The 21,294-nt window shown below is 35.0% G+C and overlaps 1 long non-coding RNA gene across 1 annotated transcript; it reads left to right on the top strand.

The window, feature by feature from the left end:
* Positions 1-10,051: 10,051 nt before the first annotated feature.
* LOC127851792 (uncharacterized) lies at positions 10,052-20,525 on the top strand. The gene is made up of 5 exons (XR_008035957.1): positions 10,052-10,182; positions 12,697-12,758; positions 15,272-15,333; positions 17,849-17,910; positions 20,426-20,525. It is a non-coding gene; the product is annotated as an uncharacterized LOC127851792 (long non-coding RNA).
* Positions 20,526-21,294: the final 769 nt, after the last annotated feature.

Raw genomic sequence — 21,294 nt, 5'->3', positions numbered from 1 at the left:
TTTATCTTATCAATTTAATGATACATTGAAAGCTAAGTTAATTAGCTTTATTTAGTAAATATGATTGATCATTTATTGTTTCACTCAACATTTGCAAATTTAAATTTATGATTTCATGACAAGATGAGTTAATAAAATGTGGTTTCTTTTTTATAAAAAAAGAAACTATTCACATTTAAACTAGTTGATTTCTTTACAACAAATGTTTTCTTGGTACGAACATTACAGTTTTTGAATACTTCATTATGGAAAACAAATGCCAGGTTTAATATCGCTTGAAAAGAATCTAATTCTTAATGCGATTGTAATGACGTTTGTTTTGTATACGCGTCCCAAACTTAAATCTTTAAGGAGCGTTCAAGGTATTTAAATGAATCGTTACAAAGATATGTAGATAAATAACAATAATAGTTGATTGATACAATACAATGCCCATTTGTCAATGTTGTAAAATAATGTAAGACTACTTCAATGCAATCAACGTATAACCATTTTCTTATAGTCTTTTTCAAGTACTATGAATACGAATTCAAACAACAAACGGGCTTTTTGTCGCACGAACACCAAATGAAATGTGTGTTCACTTGATAGATGTTATCAATCACAAGAATAACTTGCCAATAAAATGTAAATGAGTGATACCAAAACGTCATTGCCAACGTAAAGATATCCAAAATTATGCTTGGAAAAAAGCTAGCTTTCTATGTTTCCTAGATTCATTATTTTATATAGTTTAGTGAGTGCAAAGGTTAGCTCATCTTGTTATGAAACAATAGGTAAAAAACCAATTGCAGCGCATTACAGTGTGTGTTTTTTATATAATTTGTATCATTTTCAATTGAAGCTTTTTGCGGTCTTTTGGCTCAGAGACATTACGTTTAGCGTCAATATTTGTGTTATGTGCCATTTGCCTGTTTCGTTTTATTGGATTGTACTGGGCTAGTAACGGAATTGATATTCTATAGATGGCGAAAACGCAAATATTGTTTCCTCTGTTGCTTTAAAAGGAGTTTCATAAACCAACATATCAAACTAGTTGAATCCTTTTTGTGCTGAGTTCAGCTTTATATTTGTGCATTAATGTGTGCGGCACTCATATTTTGATCCGTACATATTTGCTTAAAATGTTGCGTATAACAATAAGTGTAAATTATTTATTTGCTGTAGAGGTTGATCATCCGTCTGATATTTGTGCCCGATACCCCCCCCCCCCACCCCCCTATACACCCGGTGAACACAAAACTGAATATGATTCTAAAACACAAATTAGTGCGTGTTTGTTGTTTGCAATTTATAAATAGGTCTATAACTGTGCTCTAAGTCCATGTGTGGTTTGATCGAGTATATATTTAAACATATAAAGAAAAATGGTCTCATATGGATCAATAAATCAATATTTGCAGTGAATCCTGAAAAGGCTTAACAATTTAATTGACTACAGAAACGTAAACGTTTTAGCCTATGCAATAACTAAGGGTGCCTAGTAAAGTGTTTCGTAATAAATGTTTCATTAAAAATATTGTAAATAAAAAAATATGAATAATAACATTAAATATTGAATTGGTAATATTGTTCTGATATTATAAAGGCTTTGGTTGGCGTAATGTCTCCAATCACACTAATGCATTATGATTAATCACATGTTTAGGCATAATTTTTCGTGTTGGAATGTACTAAAAATTATTAATTGCGTGTGTAAAACTGTCACCATTAAAGCTCAAGAAGGAGTAATAGAATAGAAGTTGTAATAGTTCTTAGAACGGAAAAATCATTTTCTACAAAAGCAATAGCCATTTACTTGTTTTTCTATTTTGAGTGGTAGCTCCTAAATACAAATAATTAGGTTGTTCACACTGACCGAGGCAGTGGTAGCTGTAAAAAAATTAAGGAAAGTAAAATTAGCGCTTCGAGATAGTGTTGTCTATATGAATAATTTTAGTTGATACTTTGAACTAAATTTCATCGTACCTACAACATTTTTTATTAATGTACATATATAATATTAAACAACTAATTAATTAACAATCAAATGAACTTGTGCGATTGTGATTACGTGTGAGGCTCGGCATGCCTTTCTACTGGTTTAAATCCCAAAACGCCTACGCGTTAATGCAAAGTTCAGCATTAATATCCCGACAGTTTTTATAGTGTGACAATATCTTAAATACTAATTGTATTTTAAATGTCGTTGCGTATGAATAGTGTAATGTGTTCTATCGGTTATGCAAGTGGGTATTCGCAGTGAATACAAGAATGGCTGACAATAATACATCTTATGATAAGGTTAGAGGAGTTTATTTATTTCACTTTGTTACTAAAATCTCAAAAATGCTTTTTAATTCTACCGTCATCTTTGTACCGTTACATGTATGGTGTTACTATTGCTGCAATATCATATAAAGGTGTTGGTTGCGATAGATTGATGTTATTTATTTAATCGTGAGCGTATAAAACGCATATAAATTTATTGTTGGACTTGCGAATATAAATCGATAATCTGCCACAACAAGACAATATCTTCAATATTTATTTATAAGTAAAACAGTTAATAAATTTTGCATGGTCGATAAACTTCTAATATGTTATGGAATTATATGACATCTGATGATGCTAATTGTTTTAATGTTCGGTGTTGTCACGTGACTTATTTCGATGGAAAAGAAAAGACGCCATCGTATCGCCATTGCATCTTGTATATGTATTGCTATATCATAGTTTGAGAATTGCGTGATAATCTAAAGGAAATTAAGATGGCGAAGTCCATGCAGAGAAATGTACTTTTTGCCGTTTTATACTGTTTTACTGTTATTAATTTTTTAAATGCCGCTCACTGCCCAGCCACATCAAAACGATAGTGATTAGCCTTTATTTCGTATTACTATTCGTTATATCTCATTTTTACTCGCTACAAAATTTCTTTGCGGGACAAATCGGAATGAGAAAAGACGAGATATGAAGCGAATATTAATACGAAATAACTTGTGTTTTTGTGTTAATTAAACATATTCTACTACCATAAACGAAGATTGTTGTTCTGTTTGCTTTGTCAATGAAGTGTGTCAATCTGTTTAATCGACACAACCAATTGATGTCAAAAAATACTTACGTATTTTTACTTTTCGGTAACATTGGTGCTTGTGTTCTTTAGATCAAGTTTCCGTGTCGGCTTCAATCGCCCAGACACAAATAACATGGCACAATAACCCCTCTGACCATATTAAAACAAATTATTATCGGTCTGGTGTAAGCAGTTGTGTAGCCCGAGTAATGCTGGATCTGGGATAATATGAAGCAAATGCGAATTAGTTAGATATTCTCCATTATAGAATTAACTACAATCTGACTTAATGGGAAGATTTAGCTGATGGAATGTTTGTTGTTTACCACCGAAGCCAATAAAATGGCTCGAGGCAAAGTAATTGTTTCTAAATGAGAATTGGATAGTATGGCATGAGTTATGTTATGCCTTTCAGGGGATTATTGAAGTATATTGGTGCAAGAAATACAACTCGTGAAATAACGTTCAATCGTAAAATTGAAATTGACAAATATCATCTGTATATTATAAATAAAGACATGCTTATGCAATGCAAGTATTTGTATCTTTAATGTGTTTTATATTTTATGCATTGATGTTTCTAGTGTATAAGCAATGTGTCACTTATCGGAAATAAACCAATTTTATTCTAACAAGAAGACTGTTATCTGTAAAAGGAACACGTTTTATGCAAATACTAAAACGCAAGAAAATATCGTGTGTGTTCTCCTTCAGTTTTGCGATATCTTCTGTAAAAAGAATGTGCAATCAAAAATATGTATGATAATATGTCTCTAAAACTTTTAGAACAAATACGAGATTAAATTAGTATTTGTTTGGTTTCTCTTAATCGTTTATTGAGACGTTATATTTGTCCATTGTTCTTTTTTACAACCGACTTTGATAATCGGGTTATAAAATGATACTAATAATGGATTTTTTTATATATTTGTATGGTATTTAAACTCGCTTGTGATGCTCTGCAGTTAATGTTATAAACATGTTTTGTGAATACTCCGATTCAAGTGAAAGGTTCAGAGGTAAATAAAGTCGGTTTTAATCCAAAATTCTTTAAACTGACCGTTCCAAGATCTTGATACATTTGTATTTGTTTTTAATGCATATTGTATTGTTGACCAAAGTTTTGTGTACTATGAAAGACTGTGTTACAATCGGTTCATTGGCACAAAATAAAGGAACCTTTCAAATAGTTGTAACCATTATGTTTGCAGTGCGTTATTGTGGCAATTAATTACATGCAGCGTATAACTGACTGTGCGCTGCATTTCAGAGTTCTCATCTGCCTCTGCAACTCTAGATGTAATGTTTTTTATATATAAAACAGGACGTTAAAATAAGGTTAACACATTTTACAATAAAAGTGTATACATTACAGAATCAACGCGCAAAAGGTTACACTTCAGATCTTATATCAATATCAGGCATCTAAGAATATACTGATGCCTTTCACGATAATATTTTTGTAAATACATCAAAAACATAAATTTTTTAACAAAACCCATTATAATTTTACGACTTAAGACAAATGTTTCCATGAAATCACTGCAAATCACTATAATCAATATTTAATTATAAATGTCATATATATTTTGATAACACAATTTAAATTCTCAAATGATTATGTTTACATAACATGATAAAATGTCTCAATTGGGAATAAATAATGTCTGAATTTATCTTGAAGACAATATGTCGTTTGCATGAGAAGATCTTGTTTCTGATTACGTGTATGTTCATATGTTGCCCCATGGGACAAGCATTAAGAGCTTATGTACGTTCGAGGTATTGTAGTTCCTGCTACGTATAAAAGACTCTACAAATACATCATTCAGTGTTGTTAATTGGTGAATGGCTTCTGTCCACTCAGACTGAACAAACCCTTCATTATACGGTATGTTTTTATCTCGATAACAAATCAGAATGCGTATATGTGCTTCATATTGTCCAGTTAAAACATTCTTGCCTTATAAAAATAGTATGCTAGCATGTAGGAACATTTAACAAATTATTATAGAAATTTACGACGGGTGATCTTTATTTCTATTTTTATCGGATTTTGATAACATTGTATTTGAAAATGGTAATTTGTTGACATATTGCTAAAACGAACGGGAAAAAAACAATTAAAACGAGTTGCACGATTAATGATGAGCATTAGCATTAGTATATTACACATTTTATGTTCGAAAACTAACAACTTAGAAAGGAAACTTTCAACCCGCTATTGTTTCTGTGATGGTAATACCATGTCACCAGGGGCCGGACTTCTTACGGGGACCCAGGACTCTGCGGGGTGTCGCGAGAACGCATAAAGACGGCGCGACAACTTTCAACATATTAGAAGGAAACGCCAAGACTCTTCGTCCATACCGTGTTCTGAATAAAACGCCTTTTGATTGCTGTTATGACGAAGCAGACACATAATAGAGTAAATGCAAACGCAAATGTAGCAGTACTTTCGTATTCGACGTGGAAAAAAACGCAGTGTGGCCGCTGTAACATCGCCTATCATCGAGTATGTCGATGACCATATGAGTCGCGTTCTGAGAAAACTGGTCATAAAGCATGTGCGTAAAGTGTCGTCCCAGATTAGCCTGTACAGTCCGCACAGGCTAATCAGGGATGACACTTTCCGCCTAAACTTGATTTTCGGTAGGGAGAGATTTCCTTGAAACTAAAAATACCATAAAAGCGCAAAGTGTCGTCCCTGATTAGCCTGTGCGGACTGCACAGGCTAATCTGGGTAGACACTTAAACACATGCATAGTGCCCAGTTTTCTCAGAACGCGGCTCATATATCTTGAGTAGCTCCAAAAACCAGTATTACTGCAAGGTCATTGTCAAGAAATCCGATAACCACTGTTTCGAGGGAGAATTTCTTTGAAATACAAACAGTCCAGATTCATCCATACATACAAGTTAATTTTGATGCTATTTACTTGTTTTCTCATTAACATGTTGAAGCTTGACGACTGTTAAAACACTTTTTGAAATTATAAACACAGTCACGCATATCGTATACTCCAAACTAAGGAACGCAATAATGCGTTGCGAATTGAAACGGAGTTAAACATTGAATGCCGTGAGACAAAGTATGGTAAGGCTGCGCCTACTGTCTACTGCTTTGATAAGCGCCAGGGCTAAACAAGCATAAATGGCAAACTTCGTAATATGATGCAACTTTATTTGTCTTACAAATGAACGAAACCAAATCTCGCATCGCTTAAGAATAACCGTTTCAAGATGAAAACAGTTTGTTGAGTGTTACATGATTTTTTTTTATTTTTGCATCATTTTAATGGTGTTACAAATTCGTTTTGGGTTGCATATACAATCTTTAGCAAGACATACTTTGTATGTACATTCTGCGTTAGTATTAGCATGGTACTATTGAATACTAGGATCATTGTCTATCAAGACAATACAATTAATATCGTAATTGAAGGCCAACGTCACAGAATACAATATACAGACATGTAACAGGCGAAACAAGTGTCCTCTACATTAAGCCAATGTGTGCCATATTTAAGATCATGCTCTATACCAAAATGACGTTCAGTTTTAATTGGAAACTTGTGTTGGTACATTTGTACTTTGACAATGCCGTTCCATAGCAGAATGGTATTTTAAACGAAAGATATTTGTTTCTGGTTCATGCAATTACTTATACATTCTATATGTTTCACATCAAGACGAGTCGAATAAAATCCTTGACCTTTTAGCGTGTGACAACAAATAAGGCGATTTTAAAAAAATTGTAAAAATACATCAACATTACCAACATCCTGATAAACCCAGACATAACCAAATGATAATAAATAACAGATTTTTAACAGAAGTAGCCCAATAGGTTTTTTCCGATTATATCCTTTCGTTTCAACATATTATAACAGTTTTTGGAATATCTTTGCAATGACGTGTGAATAAGTTTTCACCAGTTTTTAAAACAATTGAAATTATAGTCTACATATAATTCTAATAGGATGGTTGAACTAATCAGACAAAAACCAATTTGCAAAATAGAGCCTGAACTTGTTCTATATTTTCAGAAAAAGTATCTCCTCAAATTTCAGCCCCGTATATAATATATATTGGATTACCATTGAATGAAAATGTTTGAATGTAATATTTACAAAACAAAACCATGGTTTCGTTGTATAGAAATAATATATTTTAGCTTGCATGGTCAACAGAGCTTTTGCCTTAATTAAGGTGTAAACAGTTAACCCATATACTTGCACAGTGATGTAACATTTACATGATTTATATTAAAGAACAGAATAGATTTCTGAATACAAATATTTTGGTTTTGTTTTCATTTACAGTCATTCCACTTATTTGTCAAAAATTATTGCTTCTATTAAATTGACGTTGTTGTTCAATAGCGGTTGCAGAGCAACTCGTAACATCAACGGCATATACTATACATCGAATAGCTGTTTTATCTTCAGTAATGAAAATGAATGCATGGATGGTCCGGTCACGTAGGTACATGGATAATTCATTTACATATACATTAAAAATGACCGTGCTAGTTACGTTCCGTTGACTTGGACTAATGTAATCAGTGGTGGCATTGTTATTTATAACAATAACGCGACTGCGTTAATTTGAGGCAAGGACCTAATATAGTTTTCATTTCAACCCATTTATGACAAGTGGACTCTCCCATCCTTCTAAATTTGATCAATTTATTTCCAAAATAAGAGATGTCTAGTATATTTATTGCTATATTTAGGAAAAAAACATACTGACTTTCCTAGAAGCAAACAGCGCAGACCCAGATGAGACGTCTCATCTGGGTCTACGCTGTTTGATAAGGCCTTTTTTTAGACGCTAGGCATAAATGGGTTAAACCTTGTTTTGGACTATGTAAAAAATAGTCATTAGTGCAATCTCCCATTAAAGGCCTTTTGAAAATCAATGAATCAGACATCAAACCTTTCTCCTGGTTAAGTTATATATTTTTGTAAAATGATTTGTAATCATATTTGAAGAATTACCATTCCGAAAACCTGATTGTGACTCATCTAATTTAACAAAACTTCGAATCAAGAACACGTGGTGAATTTACAAGATTTCCAAATATTTTATGCATAACATTTATCAAAGAAATACCTATATAATTAGTCAGTTCCAATTTAGAACCGAATTTGTATAAAAGAACAATAATGATTTCGTCTTGAAAAACTCCTGGTTTAAGAATAATTATGATTAAAAAGCGAGCAAAATACTGGACATATAACATAAGCAGTGTATTTATTAAACGATGCACCCATACCATCGGACACTGCGCCCTTTTCGTTTTTAATGTATTTATATTGATCTTTATTTCTTCGTGAGTGATAGAGTTATTTAGAACTTAATCATATTCAGGTAATGCTGTTTTTTCAGACGTTTTCGTCGATGGCAAATTCCTAGAATTACTATGTGCTTGACATGGCCTATTTCTAATATTAAGTTGGAAAATATCCTCCTTGTTTTTACACATTACTTTATCATTTGTTTGTTTTTCGTTTCGGTAAATTTTCTAATTTTCAATTGAGCTTGTGAAGCGGAATTTTCCTAAAGCGTTATACTAATATTTCACAATATCACAGTGCCTGGTTTATATCAGTAATTTGATGTCATCCTTGTACGTCTGATACATATTAACAAAACTCCCAACAAATGTATCCCGAGGCGCAGTATTCCATTTAAATTTAGCAATTGTAAAATCACAGTATGTTATTATGTATGCAATGAGAAGAAGGTAAACTAACATTTGTGTTGCTATTATTTTTGAATGAAAATTCATATAAGCTCAAATTGGGAAATGGTCAGTTTCGGCCAATGGTTCACAACCATTTAGTATATGAATGGTCGCAGCATGATTCTAGTAAAGTGGACCTGAAAGAATTATAAATTTTATGATTATTTTTATAGGTAGCTCAAAATCGCCTGTACCATAGTCTAACTCTGAATTAAAAAAAAGTCAATGTTCTTCTACCACCTTTAGATCACCTTCAAGATATAGGAGCCAATCGGGATACATATTTATTAAGGTTACAATATACTAAATCTTTTTGGAGTGCAATGCTATACTCTCTAAAAACATGAACATCATTTATTTGAAGACACGGTTCTCTGTAGGGTCACTTGCCATGACTTTATTTGAGTATATTTCTGTGTGCATGTGGCAGGGAAAACATTGTTGTTTACTAGAAATTCACTCTTTTATCTGAAGATTGGAGACTACATAAGACTTTGACAGATGGCGGGAAACCCTCATGAACTGGATAGAAGCCGGAAAATAGATGGCCGTAAAACAGTGACTTTTGATTCGTGACGAGTTCTTTCTTACATATCGCGTGACCTATCTTTTTTATTGCTTAAATCAATTCGGCTTGGAATGCTCTTCGAGAAAAGGTATGGTTATGAGGGTCTCTATGCGCAAAAGTTTGACTTTATTTTTCGTTAAAGTTATTGCTTTTACATTGAATTTGTGTAGGAAATCTTTTACTATATTGTAACCTAAACTAGCTTTATGTGAAAAATGTAATATCATCTGCAAGTGCAAAATATGACTGGGAAAGCTGATTTTTGGTAATTTCTTAGCAAAAGAGAAGAAAATTAGTGCATTAAATGCATGAATTCAGATTATTTGACCTGGAATAGTTGTTTTTCAAGTTGACCCCCCACCCTTGTATAGCCGAATAAGGGCTAAATTGCTTTCCGACTTAAATTCAAAGGCATTTTGGTTGACCGTGTAGCGTTATTGTGCTACAAGAAGTCAGAATTCAATGCCAAGGACTCCGCAATCCAGTAACGCAACAATAGCTTGTGCGTAAAGCATGAACATTCAAACGGAGCCCCATTTCACCTACATGGAATGGCGGACATTTTTACAGTTTTGACAGTGCAACAGATGCTTAACTGAGCCAGCTTTCATATTTAGTACAATCATGCATATTTCAAGCCTTATCACCTCATATTATTCATAGAAATACACTTAAAATACATAAATGCATGTTTTTTTCTTCATTTTATATCTATTTCTATTGGGTATTTTGACTTTTTCAGGTAGAGGAATGTCTGCGACTAAGCCGAGGGCCACTGGATAAGGGTTGTTGATGGTAAAACAGGTAATAATACTAATTTATTATCATGTACACAGGCAAATAAGCATATTTATGATGCTTAAGGTGTGAAATACTGTCCTAATCAGTTTTGTGGTCACTCAAACTCTTGCTGTCGTGCAATTCCCATGCAGTTTGTATCGATTATTCCGCGTCCTGACACGTAAAGCTCGTGCTCTGTTGGCAGCAGAAGTTGGCACTCAACATGTTTATCCTTGTTCCTGAGCATGTATGCAGCACAGCTGAGTTGATTTGCTACTTGTTACCCTACAATTAGCTTGTGTTTGGTACTGTTTTCTCACAATATGCTTACAGTCATGGTTCCGGCTTGAGAAGATGTCGCGTCCAACTTAAACATAGGATTGTTGTAGCGAGTGTCCCCTTCATCGTTTACATTAGAGGGATCTTTTTGACAAAATTTGGCACTTTCAGCAACCAGTTTTGTTTTTTATTTGGTAAATGCTTCTCTCATTCAGTGATTTAAGGGCAGTATTGACTTTATTTGCTTGTCTTTGCATACAGAGGGGACATGGATCAATGATGTTTGTTGTGTTGAGAATTCTGCGGGAAGCTGTGTCCCCAAAAGAAGTACTAGAAACCCCTTTCAGGCAGCCTGCATTGATCTGAGCTGCCTTTCTGCCCCTGTTACTACATGGAACCTCATTTCTATGCTTAAAATGCTTGCCTACATATATGTATCTTGTTCATTTTAACCTTTCCGTCCATTCTATACCCCCAAAATGAGCATTTTTTCTTTCGCTTGGTTATGAATCCCCATTTTTTACCCAGATTGCCACCATAAAAATAGTCAAAAGTACTTATTTTGTGCCAAAAATATGAAATTTTGTATTCTATTGAACCTCTAAATGAGAGCTGGCAATGCATATTGACCATCTGCTGCAGTTTAAAGGCACCCATGACATTAAATGCTAGGATATATCATTGGCCTCTGGCAAATAATTGGGCTCCGAGCGACAAGGCGCGTTTCAAGATTTCACACTTTTATTGGTGCTAAACAACAAGTTATTGGAAGCTTATTGATTTCTTCTCTTCAAAGTATCTTTGATCTCTCATTTGTACTAATTTGTTTATTTTCTTGGATGAAATTGGATTTTCTTTGCTTTGAAATTGACATTTTTGGGGTGATTTAAAAAAAAAAACCCACAAAATTGACATTATCAAAATTGCTTAGAGTGAAAATATCTAACAAAGTCATTCTTTCACCACCCCGCATAAGCCCCACGTGCATGTCCATTTGGTTTGTTTTGGTATTTTGTTGCAGATATTGAACTTAGCACATTTAAATCTTAAAGGGACATTTAAGCTTTAACAGGCCTAAAATCGCCTTCTTTGGACCGAAAACACCCGCGTGTGAAAATATGAAAAAAAATGGCCAAATGGACAGATAATCCAGCCAAACTTATTATGTGTGTGCAATATGAATAGGAAGATAAGAATATGCAAGAAAAACACATTTTAATCAGAAGATATTTTTCCTTTAGGTTACAATATACTAAATCTTTTTGGAGTGCAATGCTATACTCTCTAAAAACATGAACATCATTTATTTGAAGACACGGTTCTCTGTAGGGTCACTTGCCATGACTTTATTTGAGTATATTTCTGTGTGCATGTGGCAGGGAAAACATTGTTGTTTACTAGAAATTCACTCTTTTATCTGAAGATTGGAGACTACATAAGACTTTGACAGATGGCGGGAAACCCTCATGAACTGGATAGAAGCCGGAAAATAGATGGCCGTAAAACAGTGACTTTTGATTCGTGACGAGTTCTTTCTTACATATCGCGTGACCTATCTTTTTTATTGCTTAAATCAATTCGGCTTGGAATGCTCTTCGAGAAAAGGTATGGTTATGAGGGTCTCTATGCGCAAAAGTTTGACTTTATTTTTCGTTAAAGTTATTGCTTTTACATTGAATTTGTGTAGGAAATCTTTTACTATATTGTAACCTAAACTAGCTTTATGTGAAAAATGTAATATCATCTGCAAGTGCAAAATATGACTGGGAAAGCTGATTTTTGGTAATTTCTTAGCAAAAGAGAAGAAAATTAGTGCATTAAATGCATGAATTCAGATTATTTGACCTGGAATAGTTGTTTTTCAAGTTGACCCCCCACCCTTGTATAGCCGAATAAGGGCTAAATTGCTTTCCGACTTAAATTCAAAGGCATTTTGGTTGACCGTGTAGCGTTATTGTGCTACAAGAAGTCAGAATTCAATGCCAAGGACTCCGCAATCCAGTAACGCAACAATAGCTTGTGCGTAAAGCATGAACATTCAAACGGAGCCCCATTTCACCTACATGGAATGGCGGACATTTTTACAGTTTTGACAGTGCAACAGATGCTTAACTGAGCCAGCTTTCATATTTAGTACAATCATGCATATTTCAAGCCTTATCACCTCATATTATTCATAGAAATACACTTAAAATACATAAATGCATGTTTTTTTCTTCATTTTATATCTATTTCTATTGGGTATTTTGACTTTTTCAGGTAGAGGAATGTCTGCGACTAAGCCGAGGGCCACTGGATAAGGGTTGTTGATGGTAAAACAGGTAATAATACTAATTTATTATCATGTACACAGGCAAATAAGCATATTTATGATGCTTAAGGTGTGAAATACTGTCCTAATCAGTTTTGTGGTCACTCAAACTCTTGCTGTCGTGCAATTCCCATGCAGTTTGTATCGATTATTCCGCGTCCTGACACGTAAAGCTCGTGCTCTGTTGGCAGCAGAAGTTGGCACTCAACATGTTTATCCTTGTTCCTGAGCATGTATGCAGCACAGCTGAGTTGATTTGCTACTTGTTACCCTACAATTAGCTTGTGTTTGGTACTGTTTTCTCACAATATGCTTACAGTCATGGTTCCGGCTTGAGAAGATGTCGCGTCCAACTTAAACATAGGATTGTTGTAGCGAGTGTCCCCTTCATCGTTTACATTAGAGGGATCTTTTTGACAAAATTTGGCACTTTCAGCAACCAGTTTTGTTTTTTATTTGGTAAATGCTTCTCTCATTCAGTGATTTAAGGGCAGTATTGACTTTATTTGCTTGTCTTTGCATACAGAGGGGACATGGATCAATGATGTTTGTTGTGTTGAGAATTCTGCGGGAAGCTGTGTCCCCAAAAGAAGTACTAGAAACCCCTTTCAGGCAGCCTGCATTGATCTGAGCTGCCTTTCTGCCCCTGTTACTACATGGAACCTCATTTCTATGCTTAAAATGCTTGCCTACATATATGTATCTTGTTCATTTTAACCTTTCCGTCCATTCTATACCCCCAAAATGAGCATTTTTTCTTTCGCTTGGTTATGAATCCCCATTTTTTACCCAGATTGCCACCATAAAAATAGTCAAAAGTACTTATTTTGTGCCAAAAATATGAAATTTTGTATTCTATTGAACCTCTAAATGAGAGCTGGCAATGCATATTGACCATCTGCTGCAGTTTAAAGGCACCCATGACATTAAATGCTAGGATATATCATTGGCCTCTGGCAAATAATTGGGCTCCGAGCGACAAGGCGCGTTTCAAGATTTCACACTTTTATTGGTGCTAAACAACAAGTTATTGGAAGCTTATTGATTTCTTCTCTTCAAAGTATCTTTGATCTCTCATTTGTACTAATTTGTTTATTTTCTTGGATGAAATTGGATTTTCTTTGCTTTGAAATTGACATTTTTGGGGTGATTTAAAAAAAAAACCCACAAAATTGACATTATCAAAATTGCTTAGAGTGAAAATATCTAACAAAGTCATTCTTTCACCACCCCGCATAAGCCCCACGTGCATGTCCATTTGGTTTGTTTTGGTATTTTGTTGCAGATATTGAACTTAGCACATTTAAATCTTAAAGGGACATTTAAGCTTTAACAGGCCTAAAATCGCCTTCTTTGGACCGAAAACACCCGCGTGTGAAAATATGAAAAAAAATGGCCAAATGGACAGATAATCCAGCCAAACTTATTATGTGTGTGCAATATGAATAGGAAGATAAGAATATGCAAGAAAAACACATTTTAATCAGAAGATATTTTTCCTTTAGGTTACAATATACTAAATCTTTTTGGAGTGCAATGCTATACTCTCTAAAAACATGAACATCATTTATTTGAAGACACGGTTCTCTGTAGGGTCACTTGCCATGACTTTATTTGAGTATATTTCTGTGTGCATGTGGCAGGGAAAACATTGTTGTTTACTAGAAATTCACTCTTTTATCTGAAGATTGGAGACTACATAAGACTTTGACAGATGGCGGGAAACCCTCATGAACTGGATAGAAGCCGGAAAATAGATGGCCGTAAAACAGTGACTTTTGATTCGTGACGAGTTCTTTCTTACATATCGCGTGACCTATCTTTTTTATTGCTTAAATCAATTCGGCTTGGAATGCTCTTCGAGAAAAGGTATGGTTATGAGGGTCTCTATGCGCAAAAGTTTGACTTTATTTTTCGTTAAAGTTATTGCTTTTACATTGAATTTGTGTAGGAAATCTTTTACTATATTGTAACCTAAACTAGCTTTATGTGAAAAATGTAATATCATCTGCAAGTGCAAAATATGACTGGGAAAGCTGATTTTTGGTAATTTCTTAGCAAAAGAGAAGAAAATTAGTGCATTAAATGCATGAATTCAGATTATTTGACCTGGAATAGTTGTTTTTCAAGTTGACCCCCCACCCTTGTATAGCCGAATAAGGGCTAAATTGCTTTCCGACTTAAATTCAAAGGCATTTTGGTTGACCGTGTAGCGTTATTGTGCTACAAGAAGTCAGAATTCAATGCCAAGGACTCCGCAATCCAGTAACGCAACAATAGCTTGTGCGTAAAGCATGAACATTCAAACGGAGCCCCATTTCACCTACATGGAATGGCGGACATTTTTACAGTTTTGACAGTGCAACAGATGCTTAACTGAGCCAGCTTTCATATTTAGTACAATCATGCATATTTCAAGCCTTATCACCTCATATTATTCATAGAAATACACTTAAAATACATAAATGCATGTTTTTTTCTTCATTTTATATCTATTTCTATTGGGTATTTTGACTTTTTCAGGTAGAGGAATGTCTGCGACTAAGCCGAGGGCCACTGGATAAGGGTTGTTGATGGTAAAACAGGTAATAATACTAATTTATTATCATGTACACAGGCAAATAAGCATATTTATGATGCTTAAGGTGTGAAATACTGTCCTAATCAGTTTTGTGGTCACTCAAACTCTTGCTGTCGTGCAATTCCCATGCAGTTTGTATCGATTATTCCGCGTCCTGACACGTAAAGCTCGTGCTCTGTTGGCAGCAGAAGTTGGCACTCAACATGTTTATCCTTGTTCCTGAGCATGTATGCAGCACAGCTGAGTTGATTTGCTACTTGTTACCCTACAATTAGCTTGTGTTTGGTACTGTTTTCTCACAATATGCTTACAGTCATGGTTCCGGCTTGAGAAGATGTCGCGTCCAACTTAAACATAGGATTGTTGTAGCGAGTGTCCCCTTCATCGTTTACATTAGAGGGATCTTTTTGACAAAATTTGGCACTTTCAGCAACCAGTTTTGTTTTTTATTTGGTAAATGCTTCTCTCATTCAGTGATTTAAGGGCAGTATTGACTTTATTTGCTTGTCTTTGCATACAGAGGGGACATGGATCAATGATGTTTGTTGTGTTGAGAATTCTGCGGGAAGCTGTGTCCCCAAAAGAAGTACTAGAAACCCCTTTCAGGCAGCCTGCATTGATCTGAGCTGCCTTTCTGCCCCTGTTACTACATGGAACCTCATTTCTATGCTTAAAATGCTTGCCTACATATATGTATCTTGTTCATTTTAACCTTTCCGTCCATTCTATACCCCCAAAATGAGCATTTTTTCTTTCGCTTGGTTATGAATCCCCATTTTTTACCCAGATTGCCACCATAAAAATAGTCAAAAGTACTTATTTTGTGCCAAAAATATGAAATTTTGTATTCTATTGAACCTCTAAATGAGAGCTGGCAATGCATATTGACCATCTGCTGCAGTTTAAAGGCACCCATGACATTAAATGCTAGGATATATCATTGGCCTCTGGCAAATAATTGGGCTCCGAGCGACAAGGCGCGTTTCAAGATTTCACACTTTTATTGGTGCTAAACAACAAGTTATTGGAAGCTTATTGATTTCTTCTCTTCAAAGTATCTTTGATCTCTCATTTGTACTAATTTGTTTATTTTCTTGGATGAAATTGGATTTTCTTTGCTTTGAAATTGACATTTTTGGGGTGATTTAAAAAAAAAAAACCACAAAATTGACATTATCAAAATTGCTTAGAGTGAAAATATCTAACAAAGTCATTCTTTCACCACCCCGCATAAGCCCCACGTGCATGTCCATTTGGTTTGTTTTGGTATTTTGTTGCAGATATTGAACTTAGCACATTTAAATCTTAAAGGGACATTTAAGCTTTAACAGGCCTAAAATCGCCTTCTTTGGACCGAAAACACCCGCGTGTGAAAATATGAAAAAAAATGGCCAAATGGACAGATAATCCAGCCAAACTTATTATGTGTGTGCAATATGAATAGGAAGATAAGAATATGCAAGAAAAACACATTTTAATCAGAAGATATTTTTCCTTTAGGTTACAATATACTAAATCTTTTTGGAGTGCAATGCTATACTCTCTAAAAACATGAACATCATTTATTTGAAGACACGGTTCTCTGTAGGGTCACTTGCCATTACTTTATTTGAGTATATTTCTGTGTGCATGTGGCAGGGAAAACATTGTTGTTTACTAGAAATTCACTCTTTTATCTGAAGATTGGAGACTACATAAGACTTTGACAGATGGCGGGAAACCCTCATGAACTGGATAGAAGCCGGAAAATAGATGGCCGTAAAACAGTGACTTTTGATTCGTGACGAGTTCTTTCTTACATATCGCGTGACCTATCTTTTTTATTGCTTAAATCAATTCGGCTTGGAATGCTCTTCGAGAAAAGGTATGGTTATGAGGGTCTCTATGCGCAAAAGTTTGACTTTATTTTTCGTTAAAGTTATTGCTTTTACATTGAATTTGTGTAGGAAATCTTTTACTATATTGTAACCTAAACTAGCTTTATGTGAAAAATGTAATATCATCTGCAAGTGCAAAATATGACTGGGAAAGCTGATTTTTGGTAATTTCTTAGCAAAAGAGAAGAAAATTAGTGCATTAAATGCATGAATTCAGATTATTTGACCTGGAATAGTTGTTTTTCAAGTTGACCCCCCACCCTTGTATAGCCGAATAAGGGCTAAATTGCTTTCCGACTTAAATTCAAAGGCATTTTGGTTGACCGTGTAGCGTTATTGTGCTACAAGAAGTCAGAATTCAATGCCAAGGACTCCGCAATCCAGTAACGCAACAATAGCTTGTGCGTAAAGCATGAACATTCAAACGGAGCCCCATTTCACCTACATGGAATGGCGGACATTTTTACAGTTTTGACAGTGCAACAGATGCTTAACTGAGCCAGCTTTCATATTTAGTACAATCATGCATATTTCAAGCCTTATCACCTCATATTATTCATAGAAATACACTTAAAATACATAAATGCATGTTTTTTTTCTTCATTTTATATCTATTTCTATTGGGTATTTTGACTTTTTCAGGTAGAGGAATGTCTGCGACTAAGCCGAGGGCCACTGGATAAGGGTTGTTGATGGTAAAACAGGTAATAATACTAATTTATTATCATGTACACAGGCAAATAAGCATATTTATGATGCTTAAGGTGTGAAATACTGTCCTAATCAGTTTTGTGGTCACTCAAACTCTTGCTGTCGTGCAATTCCCATGCAGTTTGTATCGATTATTCCGCGTCCTGACACGTAAAGCTCGTGCTCTGTTGGCAGCAGAAGTTGGCACTCAACATGTTTATCCTTGTTCCTGAGCATGTATGCAGCACAGCTGAGTTGATTTGCTACTTGTTACCCTACAATTAGCTTGTGTTTGGTACTGTTTTCTCACAATATGCTTACAGTCATGGTTCCGGCTTGAGAAGATGTCGCGTCCAACTTAAACATAGGATTGTTGTAGCGAGTGTCCCCTTCATCGTTTACATTAGAGGGATCTTTTTGACAAAATTTGGCACTTTCAGCAACCAGTTTTGTTTTTTATTTGGTAAATGCTTCTCTCATTCAGTGATTTAAGGGCAGTATTGACTTTATTTGCTTGTCTTTGCATACAGAGGGGACATGGATCAATGATGTTTGTTGTGTTGAGAATTCTGCGGGAAGCTGTGTCCCCAAAAGAAGTACTAGAAACCCCTTTCAGGCAGCCTGCATTGATCTGAGCTGCCTTTCTGCCCCTGTTACTACATGGAACCTCATTTCTATGCTTAAAATGCTTGCCTACATATATGTATCTTGTTCATTTTAACCTTTCCGTCCATTCTATACCCCCAAAATGAGCATTTTTTCTTTCGCTTGGTTATGAATCCCCATTTTTTACCCAGATTGCCACCATAAAAATAGTCAAAAGTACTTATTTTGTGCCAAAAATATGAAATTTTGTATTCTATTGAACCTCTAAATGAGAGCTGGCAATGCATATTGACCATCTGCTGCAGTTTAAAGGCACCCATGACATTAAATGCTAGGATATATCATTGGCCTCTGGCAAATAATTGGGCTCCGAGCGACAAGGCGCGTTTCAAGATTTCACACTTTTATTGGTGCTAAACAACAAGTTATTGGAAGCTTATTGATTTCTTCTCTTCAAAGTATCTTTGATCTCTCATTTGTACTAATTTGTTTATTTTCTTGGATGAAATTGGATTTTCTTTGCTTTGAAATTGACATTTTTGGGGTGATTTAAAAAAAAAAACCCACAAAATTGACATTATCAAAATTGCTTAGAGTGAAAATATCTAACAAAGTCATTCTTTCACCACCCCGCATAAGCCCCACGTGCATGTCCATTTGGTTTGTTTTGGTATTTTGTTGCAGATATTGAACTTAGCACATTTAAATCTTAAAGGGACATTTAAGCTTTAACAGGCCTAAAATCGCCTTCTTTGGACCGAAAACACCCGCGTGTGAAAATATGAAAAAAAATGGCCAAATGGACAGATAATCCAGCCAAACTTATTATGTGTGTGCAATATGAATAGGAAGATAAGAATATGCAAGAAAAACACATTTTAATCAGAAGATATTTTTCCTTTAGGTTACAATATACTAAATCTTTTTGGAGTGCAATGCTATACTCTCTAAAAACATGAACATCATTTATTTGAAGACACGGTTCTCTGTAGGGTCACTTGCCATTACTTTATTTGAGTATATTTCTGTGTGCATGTGGCAGGGAAAACATTGTTGTTTACTAGAAATTCACTCTTTTATCTGAAGATTGGAGACTACATAAGACTTTGACAGATGGCGGGAAACCCTCATGAACTGGATAGAAGCCGGAAAATAGATGGCCGTAAAACAGTGACTTTTGATTCGTGACGAGTTCTTTCTTACATATCGCGTGACCTATCTTTTTTATTGCTTAAATCAATTCGGCTTGGAATGCTCTTCGAGAAAAGGTATGGTTATGAGGGTCTCTATGCGCAAAAGTTTGACTTATTTTTCGTTAAAGTTATTGCTTTTACATTGAATTTGTGTAGGAAATCTTTTACTATATTGTAACCTAAACTAGCTTTATGTGAAAAATGTAATATCATCTGCAAGTGCAAAATATGACTGGGAAAGCTGATTTTTGGTAATTTCTTAGCAAAAGAGAAGAAAATTAGTGCATTAAATGCATGAATTCAGATTATTTGACCTGGAATAGTTGTTTTTCAAGTTGACCCCCCCACCCTTGTATAGCCGAATAAGGGCTAAATTGCTTTCCGACTTAATTCAAAGGCATTTTGGTTGACCGTGTAGCGTTATTGTGCTACAAGAAGTCAGAATTCAATGCCAAGGACTCCGCAATCCAGTAACGCAACAATAGCTTGTGCGTAAAGCATGAACATTCAAACGGAGCCCCATTTCACCTACATGGAATGGCGGACATTTTTACAGTTTTGACAGTGCAACAGATGCTTAACTGAGCCAGCTTTCATATTTAGTACAATCATGCATATTTCAAGCCTTATCACCTCATATTATTCATAGAAATACACTTAAAATACATAAATGCATGTTTTTTTTTCTTCATTTTATATCTATTTCTATTGGGTATTTTGACTTTTTCAGGTAGAGGAATGTCTGCGACTAAGCCGAGGGCCACTGGATAAGGGTTGTTGATGGTAAAACAGGTAATAATACTAATTTATTATCATGTACACAGGCAAATAAGCATATTTATGATGCTTAAGGTGTGAAATACTGTCCTAATCAGTTTGTGGTCACTCAAACTCTTGCTGTCGTGCAATTCCCATGCAGTTTGTATCGATTATTCCGCGTCCTGACACGTAAAGCTCGTGCTCTGTTGGCAGCAGAAGTTGGCACTCAACATGTTTATCCTTGTTCCTGAGCATGTATGCAGCACAGCTGAGTTGATTTGCTACTTGTTACCCTACAATTAGCTTGTGTTTGGTACTGTTTTCTCACAATATGCTTACAGTCATGGTTCCGGCTTGAGAAGATGTCGCGTCCAACTTAAACATAGGATTGTTGTAGCGAGTGTCCCCTTCATCGTTTACATTAGAGGGATCTTTTTGACAAAATTTGGCACTTTCAGCAACCAGTTTTGTTTTTTATTTGGTAAATGCTTCTCTCATTCAGTGATTTAAGGGCAGTATTGACTTTATTTGCTTGTCTTTGCATACAGAGGGGACATGGATCAATGATGTTTGTTGTGTTGAGAATTCTGCGGGAAGCTGTGTCCCCAAAAGAAGTACTAGAAACCCCTTTCAGGCAGCCTGCATTGATCTGAGCTGCCTTTCTGCCCCTGTTACTACATGGAACCCTCATTTCTATGCTTAAAATGCTTGCCTACATATATGTATCTTGTTCATTTTAACCTTTCCGTCCATTCTATACCCCCAAAATGAGCATTTTTTCTTTCGCTTGGTTATGAATCCCCATTTTTTACCCAGATTGCCACCATAAAAATAGTCAAA

The sequence above is a fragment of the Dreissena polymorpha genome, chromosome 11, assembly GCF_020536995.1.
Source record: "Dreissena polymorpha isolate Duluth1 chromosome 11, UMN_Dpol_1.0, whole genome shotgun sequence".
Taxonomy (NCBI): Eukaryota; Metazoa; Mollusca; class Bivalvia; order Myida; family Dreissenidae; genus Dreissena; species Dreissena polymorpha.
This window is presented reverse-complemented; position numbering and strand designations above follow the sequence as displayed.